The 11,830-nt window shown below is 48.2% G+C and overlaps 1 long non-coding RNA gene across 1 annotated transcript; it reads right to left on the bottom strand.

Annotated features, from left to right (window-relative positions):
• Positions 1–5,485: 5,485 nt before the first annotated feature.
• Positions 5,486–11,164, bottom strand: LOC116235989 (uncharacterized). The gene is made up of 2 exons (XR_004168464.2): positions 10,900–11,164; positions 5,486–6,862 (listed from the first exon to the last, which is right to left on the bottom strand). It is a non-coding gene; the product is annotated as an uncharacterized LOC116235989 (long non-coding RNA).
• Between the last annotated feature and the right edge of the window lie 666 nt (positions 11,165–11,830).

Genomic DNA, 11,830 nt, shown 5'->3' with positions numbered 1-11,830 from the left:
GGGAGGCCCAGCCTTGTGCCGCAGGCGCTCTCCAGATTCTGCTGTGCAAACCCGTTGGTGTTAATCACCCATTTCCAGCAAGCAGCACGCTTTTCCTTGTCAGATTTCCTCATCCTTCCACTCTGAGTCAGGCAATCCCTTGTCATTCCCATTCATTGCCCCAGCCCCAACTGGCCAAACCCATGGGTAAGGCCAAACTCAATGGAGAGGTGGCAATCTCCAAGTTAATGCTGCCGTTTCCTGTGCAGACCTTCTCCTCGTCCCTGAGTCCAACTGCACAAAACAAAAGAGCTTTTGTTTATGATGGATGTTCTCCTGGCAGCAGAATGACAGAAGCTGCAAAAAAAGCCAGGGTTCAGAGACAGCTCTATCTACAGCTAACCAGGTAAAGCCTCTGCTTTATCATCTTTAGGAAGAAGTGCCCTGGGAAATCCCTGCTTGACAACTATGGGGGACTTCAGAATGCCTTTCTGTGTCCCTTGGAGGCTCAAAGCCATCCTTTCTCCTTTCTACCTAATTCCCCCTGTACATCTAAAGAGCATCGCATCTTCTCTGGGTCAGAGATGTGGGGAGCAACACGTTGCCATCTACTCGTTTGCAATCCCTGCCAGACCTTTTCCACCTCTCTCGTAATAGCACGATAAAACAGGTGCCTGTTTCAGCCTCATTGAACCAGAGTGGTGCACGGTAATTTCACATCTTTGGTGGCAGGCAGCCTCATCTAGGATGTTTGCTGAGCTGCTGTATTAATCAATATGGTTAATTGAAACGGTGATTGCACCGACTTGTGCTAGGAACAGCTGTTTCCCATCATCAGCACCAATAAATGTGATGATCTGCCAGATCTTCTGCCCACAGTCATTTCCACCTCAGTGCAAGCAGCGTGACAGCCAGCTAGCATCACTGGCTCATGTCATCCTTTCCAGCCCCGTGAGCCCCAGCTGCCTCTGGATATGCTCTGGCCTGAAGGCTGGCTGTTGTGCTCACCTGTCTCTCCTCTAGGAATTCAGATTTGAACCCAAGGGATGAAGGCAGCTGATACGAACCTGAAGGAAACATCATTTTCTGCAAATTCATCCCAGGGAAACCAGGTGCAAGTCTGCTTGCGCTGGATAAAAGCAGAGGATAAGACTGTGAACCCCATTGGCTCCCTGCTGTCTGCCTATCAGAGGGCTTAGGTGTCAAGAGATACAGGAGAAATGGCAGTCCCAGGCCTTTAGATGTGCTTGCAAGCAGGAGTGAGGAAGTAGCACAGAAATTCAGGAGAGATCAGGCCCATAAATCACACGGTAATGAGAGCAAGGCCTATCCAAGCACCTGCCCACTTAGCAGTGTCACAGCAGCTGTCAGGGACATGTGAGGATGATTTATGGCTGCATTCTCTTCCCAAAGCTAACGCTGGGTGCCAAAGCTATGCATCCCTGTGGCATCCCCCAGCTTCTCACCCTCCTGTTCCTACCTGCAGCCCTGGGCCCTCTCTAGCAGGCAGCATCCTGATAGAGTTAAAACTTTGTCCTGGGCAGTTTTGTTCAAGCCAAAACCTTCACGATCACTTTACCACAGCTGTGTCACACTGTCCCTATCTTGTACATCTAGCATAGCAACACAATTTGCCATCTTGGCCATATTTCGGGGTACGTGGCTGCTTACCCAATAGGAGATGCTGGAGATCTGATTTTGCATTGTATAGCATCTCCTGGATGTCAGAGCTGCGCAGATACTCTGTGCTGTAATTAACAGTTAATTAGCAATTAATGCAAATCCATCAAGAGATGTTTTCTTCTACCATCTCCAAGGCAGGGATGCAGGGTCTGTCCACAGGGAGGTGCAAACACGTGCAAACCTCTCTTGCCTGTGCAAGACATCCTCTGTTCCCATACCCCAAGGACACTGCAGTGGTAGCCAGGTCAGATGGTGCATGGCACTGGTCACTGCCACCAGGCACGGCCACGTCCTTGGGGTTATCACACACTAACAAGGGCAAAGGGTAACATGATGAATTAGACCATTGCAAAACGATGCTAAATGTCAGATGCACGCCAAATGCCAGGTGCTCCTCAGCAAAGCCCTCCACACTTTGCCCAGCGTACAGCTCTCCTAACAAAGGTTGTCTTGTGCAAGCCCTGCCTGGATGAGATTTAAACCATCAGAGATGACTGCTCAGTTGTTTCTCACTTGGACCTCAGTACCTCCTCTAGCATGGTAAAACACACTTCCTTTCTGTAGCACCGGATTTGCTTTTCAATGCTTCATTATGTTTCAAGGTCACGGCATATCAAGCAGTTTGGTTGACTGCTCTGGAAAGAAATGAAGTCACAAGAATTTTTTGTTTAATAAATGCAAGCGCCAAGCCTGAATTGCTTTCTTGTAAGCATGAAAAGGAGAACAGGAAGCACTCGGGTTTACATTTTTCTTTCTTCCCTGTCTTATGAGTCCACAGTTTGCACTTCTTTCCTAAGGTGGAGCAATGCCAGGGTCTCAGGCATCCCAGGTTGACCCTGGGGGTTACTAAAACAGACAGCTATGATGCAGATGGGGACGTGCTGGTTGCATCCCAAAGAGCATCCTGAAGACAGCGTGTGGTCCCCCTATGGCAGGACCCTTCCTGTGTTCCCTGTGTGCCCTCCTGGCATGGCACAGGAGCAGCAGGCTGGAGGAGGAGGCCTTTGGGTGCAGTGCTGCTCTGTTTGAAGTCAGCAGTGAATTTCCCACTGGCTTTAGCCCAGGGTTTTGCAAACGTGCTGGAGGCCAGGTTAAGGACTTATCTGGAGCCTGATGATGTCTTGTTCCCAGATTGCTTGCAGTATTAATTAGGGCTGCAAGCCCGCTGCATTTTCCAGCTCTTTGGCTCCAATTTGCCACACTGGAAGGAGCTGGGATGTGAAATGCCCAATGCCACACAAATGAAACAGATTCTGCATTATTTTTGCCCTGACAACATTCGTCCCTTACAACAGACCTGTTTCGGGGGATGCTGCAGCATACCATTGCTCAAAAAGCATCTGCCAAAGCAGCTTTTGATGGGAAGAAGCATTTCATGGGGAGCAGAACCCTTTCCCATAGCCATGCCATTTGTGTCAAGTCTCAGCTGCAAAGCAAGACAGCCAAGCAGCAAATTTGAGGCAGACTTGACAGCAAGCAAAGGCCAGCACTTCTTGGGTACTGGCATCTCCCAGGAGCTTGGTAGCCCAGGGACCACATTCCTCAAATACACCTGCCAACCTGTTTGCAGCCTTCCAGGTGGGATGTTTGTGCAAATGCATTCCCCTCCACAAATCTCACTGACTTGGCTTTCACAGCTTGCCCCCAAGCTTTCACTAAACCCACAGCCTGGTTCCTACAGAAGGTGAGGACCAAGCTGGCTGGCAGGCTGCTGTCCTCCCTGAGGAGCCTCCAGGCTAATGCCAATCAATCCTAACACAAGTCTGGCAACCCCAAGGATAAGTCTATCCTGGCAATAATTTATATCAAATGACATCTGCCTTGAGAAGACAGATCCCACAAACGCCTCAGCAAGGAAAAAAAAATGCAAGAGAAGCTCATGCCTTATTAAACATCAGAAAGCCCACACAGAGAGAGACACAAAAGTCCCTAATGTGAGAAGAGCATCTGTCTGGCCTTGTAGTCAACCTCGGATGCTGCAGGACTGGAGGTACCTCTCCTGTGCTCATCCAGCCAGCAAGTGTGCAATGCTCACCTTTGCCACCGGTGGTGGAAATGCATCATCACTGGCATCTCCCTTCCTAATAACAAGTGGATCTCATTCTGTTGCCCAATCAGTACCTGTGGTGAGAAATTCCTGAGGCTGGCAGGTCGCTGATGGGGCCGCAGCATCTGAAATAAATTCTCTGCTGTGACACAGGTGAAATAGAGTGGGGATAAAAGCCCCAAATCCATCGCTGAATGAGTTTTCTGAGACTTTGAGAGATAGAATGAGCAAGTAAACAAGGCAGGATGTTCCCCTGTGCATGCCAGAGCGTCTCAAATGCAGTGGAAAACGCAATCAATAATTGAGTGAGAAGGCAAGGCGCGCTGAGCTTTCACAAAGCACAGCCTGAGCATCCAGTATTTATTTTCAGGCCTTAAATAATGCATCTGAAAATGCTTCTAACTGGATATATTAAGGCAAACAAATTTATGTCATGAAAAGTTAATGGACGAGAGCATCTCCGAAGGAAAACCCACAGTCACAAATACACCCCTCAGCTCATTGGTTGGTCCTGTTCCTCCTCTTAAGTTAGGGGACAGGTCTTAATTTCTAATTAAGGAATCATTCGCTATCAATTAGCCTGTATAAGTGGATTTCACTCTTGCTGCTGTGCTCTTGAAGTTAAATCACTTAAGCCTCCACATTTCTTCCTTGCTGTTGTACGTACAGCTGCCAGCAACGCGGTGCAGTGCCAGGGGACCTGGGCCCATCCTGCTTCTGCCACCAGTTTTCTTTTTATTCTTACCAAATTGGTTCATCTGCGTGGGTTAGCTTCCTCAGCAGACACATAGCAGAGCAGCAGTTACCATCAGCAGAAAGAAGAGGTAGAAAACAATCATAGAACTACCTATATCCTTCTTGTCTCGGGTCTCTTATGGTGTGGAGATGAGCTCCATAGCCCTGTGTGCTGGTCATGGGCACCTCAGAGGGGCCGTGGTGCTCTGACAAGTTAAGGAGAGTATGAGCAGAAGATTCTGGGTTGGCTATTAGGTACAATTTCTTCTTCAGAAGAGCAGTGCTGCAGTGGCACAGCTGCCCAGGAGTGCTGGGGTGACCATCCCTGGGGGTGTTCCATAACCGTGGGGATGTGGCACTGAGGGATGCGGGCAGTGGGCATGGTGGGGTGGGTTGGGGTTGGACTTGGGGATCTGAGAGGTTTTTTCCAACCTTTTTGAGTCTATGACACTAAGATGAAGGGAACAAGGCTGAGGGCATGCACTGTGGTGCCAGCAGCCAGCTCTGGTGACACAGCTTTGATCCTGGAAGACACGAGTCCCATCATGCCACACCAAGTGGCCTCACCTGCATGGGGCCAATGTCCCCATCCCTGCCCCCATTGGACACCCCCGTGCCTTGGGAACAGGCTGCTCAGCATGAGCTGCTGCTGCTGAGCCAGGTTTCTCATTACAAAACTCAACAGATAAGATAAGAAAGGTTCATAACCTCTCATCACAGGACCAGATTTCTCATCTCCAGCAAGGCATTCCTGTCTCTGATGTTTATTTGCTGTAATATCGCACATCCAGCAGTAGATGAATTGCCTCCACTGGGATTTCAAGTCAGTCAGATCGGAGGAAATTGGTTTTGATGGCTTTGTGATAGAAACATCTCGGGACAAACTCACCCCCAGGGTCAGCAGAGATGCTGCGGGGCTGGATTTGGTGCTGGCTGGCCAAATACAAATCGGTAATGAAAAGTCTGGAAGCAGAATAACTTGGATCCAGAACTATTCTCAGCAGAAAGGGGTGTTTTTGTCCACAGCACCCTCAGGAGCTCAGAGGGTAATGCAGGGAACAGAAGGACAGACAGGCTGGCTGTAAGCACATGGAGCTGTGCGGGGCTGCTGTCCCTCCTCCAGGGCTTCAAATGGCACAGAAACACAGCCTGAAAAACCATAAGCATAAGGCAGCCATGCTCCGAATGCTTCTGTGCAACCAGCAGCAGTGCTTTTGTCAGAGTTATTTCTTCCTGGGTTTGGAGGAGGGAGGGCTGCAGAAACAACGATGCGCTTTTTATGCCAGTTCAAAGGGCTCTCACCTCGCTGAGAGCACGTTCCCCATTCCTATCTGGTCAGAGCAGCTCTCTTGCTGGGACAAACAGGAAAGCACAGAGCACTGAACAGCTTTGATCGTAGCTTTTAACACACAGGGCTGTGCCTTACTCTTGGGCAGCGAAGGCAGCACTGTAGTGGTTGGAGCTGGGAGCTGGGGGAGGCACAGAGTGGCAGCAGTAAGGAAGAGCCTGACTGCCCTACAGTGTGGTACCCCATCGCTGTAATGGAGATGGAAGGTCTGGGCAGAAAACCATGCTGGCTGCAGTGGTTTCATACCCACGGGCATCTCGGCTCTGCCATGCTGCTCTCTCATCATCCCTCCTCTGAAGGACAAGAGTAGAAAACATGGTGAAAAAAGAGTAAGAACAGTTGTCATCAGTAGCAAACCAGGCTTGGCACAGGTGGTAGCTCCTGCCTGGGACCTGCAGGGCTTCTCCATGGCTGCTGCCTCTTCCTGGCAACAGCCACTGCTGCTGCTGGGGTTCCTCCATGGCTGTGTGTGGAGATCTGCTCTTTTTAAACTGGAATTGGGTAGGACTGTTCTCTTTCTAGCACTTTTGCTGGAGCAGAACTCCTTTTTACCCAAGCCACAGGTCTGGGGAAGGATACATTTCGCTTGTGCTCCTCTATCTCCAAGCCTGGCTTAGTGCTGCAAGGGTTGAACTTAGGTGCTTCCAAATCTACAGCAGTCACTGATGCTGACACCTAGAAATGGCAGATGAAGGAATCTACCAAGAACCAAGGACCAGCCCAGCAGCAGGCAATGCTGATCAATGAAAGCCTCAACCTAGTTAACACAACTGAAGGAGGAAATTCTTCACTCAGAGGACAGTGAGGTGTTGGCACTGCTGCCCAGAACTGCGGAGCCCCATCCCTGCAGGTGCTCAGGGCAAGGCTGGATGGAGCCCCGAGCAGCCTGAGCTGGTGGGGGCAACCCTATACATGGCAGAGGTTGGGACTTGGATGGGCTTTAAGGTACTTTCCAACTCAAACCATTCTATAATTCTGTGATTCGACGTGCTCAAATGCTTGCTTCTGCTTGATGGTCCATCTTCGTGCCTCACAACAGCCACAGCTGAGCAGGAAAAGAGGTGCCGTGCCTGCAAGATGCATTCATTATTTAGCAGGAGGTACTTAAAAGAATTAAAAATGTGCACTGAAACATTTGGTTTCCTCTGCAGATGGCTCTGCTGACTGAACAGAGGCAGATGGTCCCTTTTGGGCATATCAGAATGTGAAGAAGGTTAGGTAGGACTGAACCAGTGATGTGAAAAGCCCGTGTCCACCGTGCCTGTATCTCCCACCTGAGGTGCTTAACTTTGCACTGTGCTGTTGAAAAAGCTGACGTGGCTGTTGTGGCAGCTGTGATGAAAATAGGTTATCACAAGTGTTTCTACAGCACAATCTTATTTTGGAAGAAAAACACCACTTTAAAAGTATATCAGGAGTTATGTCCCAGTGTCATAAAACTTCTGAAAAGAATAAATATGGGAGGAAAACTGTTACACTCTATCCTTTTTCTCCTTTTCAAGGCTGAATTGCATTCCCAGTTTTTGCCATCCATAATTCATCCATGCAGACTTCATTGAAATTTCTAGTAAATCATTTGTAAGGCCTGAGGCTCACCAGTGTGCATACAGATCAGTGGCATGATTTGTTTCACTGTTATGCTATTTATTTGTTTTAGACTGCTTGAAAAGTCAAGTCTGACCTACTTTAAATCCAGAACAAGAAAATGGTTAATGGTCAAGGGTGGTTTTAGACCTGAACCATTTTGTAATTAGTAGAGTAAAGGTTTGTGGACTTTCTGAATATGCTCATTAAAACAAATGTAAGTGGTTATTGGTTATATAAATATTATATATATATATATGTATATATAAAATGGTCCTCAGCCTGTGAGTCCAACAGCTCTGGGACAAGTTGGACCACTGGGACCACAGATGTAGGTCTGCTGGTGAACTTGCCCAGCTGCAGAAAGTATGTATGACCCTCCATGTACAGGAAGGAAGGGGATGTCCTTTTGAGACCTGGCTAATGTCATGGGGTGTCACCATACAGAATCACACAGAATGGCCAGGGTAGGAACAGACCTCAAGGATCATGAATCTCCAACCCCCCAAGTATGGACCATTTTCAAACATTTGCCTTTGCTCAGCTCTAAAAAAAAAAAACCAATTCAGCTCTGTATTTTACACCCCTGACCACCGCATCTTGTTTGAGCAGCATTTTCATTAATCCCAAGGTTTTGTAGAATGGTCTCAAGAGACAGCTGCCAGAGCTGTCAAACTCAAAACATCCCCTTAGCAATAAGCAGCCTCCCTCCTACTACAGCATCTGCTGCACCAGCCATTGCCGAGCAGCAACTTAAGGTCATCTGGGGGCAATTACAGATTTTAAAGCATAGATTCAATCACCTCTGCTGATCAGTGGCATGCTTCAATGGAGTTCTGAACTCATCTGACATCAGTGCTCACGTCACTATCCACTACCCATAAAACTACTGGCTGCTGATCAAATCTGTTATCTCGTTTACCATCGGAGTGCGTTAAACTCCGTGGATTTTTACCCAAAGCCTTCCTTTCTAAGGGCTGTGTGTTCTCACTCACCACACTGGTTGCGTGGCCTGAGGAGCCTGACTTGCCACCACTCTGAAAACTCAGCAGCGATTTGATCTGCTGGCAAATCCGCAGTCATCCTTTTTATGGCGAGGAATGCTTTATCCTTGCAGTGTTCATGCAGTGTTTCCATCAAGCTGCATGCTGTTACTGAGACTGCCCTCTTCTTGTCTTGCTTCTGTGGCTGCTGCAAAGCTCCAGCACATCACCCATGCCCTCCCAGTCTTTCAGAGGACACCGGACCCAAAAAACTCAGCTTACTTTACAACGTATGGGGAAAGACATCATGAGGCAGCTGTAACTTGGAACAATCTCAACAGCTGGCATTTGTCAGTAGAAGTAAGTTATGCCCGAGGACTAGCGAGCCCAGATCTTATTTATTTACCTTACACCCCTCTATTAAAAAGGAACCTTATGGGATGGCCAACCCATGTGCAGGAGCCAGGCTAAGCTGAGGGCCCAGCAGCTGCCCTGCTCTGCTATGATGAAATGCTCCCACACCAGACAGACTTTTCTAAAACTGCTTTAAATCTCTTCGAATTGCAAATCTCATTTACACCCTTTTTCCCCCCTTACACAGTATTTACCAGTGGAAGGATACATTTACTCCAACCTGGACCTCATCACGTGGTTGCTTCTCCAGAATAAGCCTCGTTCCTCCAGCACAATGTGACATCATCTCACAGACAGGGAATTGTAGCATGGAGCTAGAAGTCTGCACTGGAGCAAAGACTTGAACCTCATCCTCCTACAACTGAACCAAGTGCTGTGTTGCTTTCTGTGCTCACTCTCAGGTCCCAGAGATCACAGGGAGCCTGTAATTCTCAGCTGCTCTTTGGTACCTTCAGACATTTCACCCCAAATACTTTCATACAACACCTCTGAGCAACATGGCATATGGAGGTCAACTCCATCCTGGAGGACAACAGTCGCTGTATGCAACTGTTCAGCCTGAAAAAGACTGCAATGGGATCTTATCTACATTTATAAATATCTAAATATCTGTGACCTGAGCACAGTGATGATGAGGAGACAAACTATAGGTGATTATCCCCCAGGCTGAGGCTTGGGGAAGGACATAGTTGCTGCATTCCTGCTCTCTTTGCAGGGGTCTTTGTGGTGTGATGGGAGCTGCCATCTTCCATTTCTGCTATGGCAGCGTTTATCCCAACAAGGACAAAATGCCTTTCCAACAGACCGAAGGGCAATTTTCAGTTGGTAAACATTCACTTTGCTCCTGGTGGTCCTGGAAATGGCATGCATTCATTGCTCAATGTACGTGGGCAGCCAGAGGAATGCAGAAGAAATTGCGGTGCGGACCTGGGATCAAGAAAACTCATTCATTCTTGGCCACTGTACAACAATGCAATCTGGACACTTTTTGGTACAATTTAATCTAATCTGGTTTGGATCTGATACTGACAAAGTGGGAGGGGAAGATCATAAACAGCTGTTTTTCCAACTTCATTTTTTGACTTGGGTTTGATTTCCCAGGGCAGCTCTTGTGTGTATGACCTTGGAGAGGAACAAGAAGGCTCTTCCAAGGCACTGCATGAATTTGTACCAGACATAACTTGAGCCTCGAAGTTTAGGTGAATCTGTCCTAATGACAGAAAGCTCCTCCCCCCAGTATGGAGAGGTTCTACGTTGGCTCGATGAACAGCAAGATTTTCACCTTGCTGTGAAAGGAGGCACAGAGGTGCTTTCCCACTCCCAAAAAACCACTCAGCTGTCATGATCTAAATGGAGGGATGAAGGATGAATGGGGCGGGGAAGTCAAATTCTTCTTGCTGCAGGAAGAACAAAAACCTCCCAAACAGCAAACTCGCCAGGAGCCACAGTATAGCTTTGAGGAGAGACTGAAAGGAGGGGCACATTCACATTATTTCCCCTCCTTCAGCATCCCTCCATTGATTCTCGGTCCATGCCTGCATTCCCTGGATACCATAGGCTCATTAGCCTGCTGAAACCTTAAATACCTAAAGCAAACTAGAGCCAGAACAAACACAAAGACCCACTTGGGATCTCTTCCTACATGTCAGGGAAGGAAAGAAGGCAGCGATCTGTTGTTTTGTCCTTGCCAAGAAGCCCTTTCCTTCAGATTTGAGGGATGTAGCATACTGCTACAGAAGGAGACGCCCCCTATGCCCTGAGACAGCAGGGGCTGGAAGGGAGGGCATGAGGAACAAGAGGTTTTGCCACACTGAATACAGTGTTCCTCAGGCTACACGAACTGGAAAAGGATGGAGCAGACTCAAAAAAAAAAACACAAAAAACATGGAGATGATGAACAGAGCCAACAGCAGTATATCTTAACTATTCCTTCTCGGCAGCTCCCTTTTATAATGCTAATATCCTGTGGAAAAATAGTGCCAAGAAATTGCTTGCATTCCACCCTGCAGCAACAAACCCACAAAAGCCAACCCCAGTGACCCCGTGCATTTACCCCCAGCCTCCTTTCATGCTGTGGCTTCTGCTGCACGCATTCTCTTCCAAGTCAGCCCATCATCCCAACTCACCTCCAGCTTGCAGTTGCTTCGCAGTGCCAAATACCTGTTAGACACAACTCTGTCCTGTTTTCCCACCACATCTCCGAGCTCCCCAACATGACATACTTGCAAGGAAAAAAGGATTTGGTGGTTTTCATCATCAAACGCTGCCCCTGTGGGATGCAGGTCTGATGCAGGGGGAGGTAATGGCCTGGGACAGCTTAGGTTAGACCTGCCCAGATGCTGGAGGAGGAAGGTGAGCAAGGCAGCCCTTTTGCAGGCACCCCACCTCGGGGCTACCAGCCTCCATCCAGAAGCCTTGAGCTATCTCTGATCATTAGCTAAAGCCTGAGTTCCTTCCTGGTGAGCAATTAGCTCTAATTAACAATTAGAGGGCTTCTATTGTATTCAAGAGAACTGGTGGGATGAGAGCCACTAATCTCTGTGCTTAGGCAGCAGCAACCCAGAATGTTACAGCCCTGGGGCGAACCTGTGTTTTTGAGTCCTGCCAAATTCCTCCTCTTGGTCCACAATTCCTTTCTCCAATTAGGGTCCAGACACAGAACAAGACAAGGGGCTCCAGTGAAAGCTCCCTTTAAATAGCTCTACATTTCTGAGTGCAGCCATTCCGAGGCCTGCAGCTTGCCCTGAATTCACACGAGCAAAGTTCCACATGAGGGACACTTGCAAGCCAAACACATGAGAATGGTGCCAGTGAGGAACTTTGCACACAGGTTGGCACCATTGCTTATCATTATGATGGAGAGGCAGGGGAAAAAAACACGTCCCACTGAGTTGGTGTTCCAGAATAAAGCTGAAAATAACAGTTTAGATGAGAACATAAAACAGAATTAAAACACTTTTATGTTGTTTAGGCACTCCATTCCAAGGAAGATGTCCATTGACAGAACGTGGCAGGGTGCGCTGTGTTTATCAGCCCCTCGATTTACTTTGGCCCCAG

Source organism: Phasianus colchicus, chromosome 7 (assembly GCF_987193195.1).
Source record: "Phasianus colchicus chromosome 7, bPhaCol1.hap1.1, whole genome shotgun sequence".
In the NCBI taxonomy this organism is placed as follows: Eukaryota; Metazoa; Chordata; class Aves; order Galliformes; family Phasianidae; genus Phasianus; species Phasianus colchicus.
The sequence above is the reverse complement of the archived record's forward strand: the minus strand, read 5'-3'. Positions and strand labels throughout refer to the sequence as shown.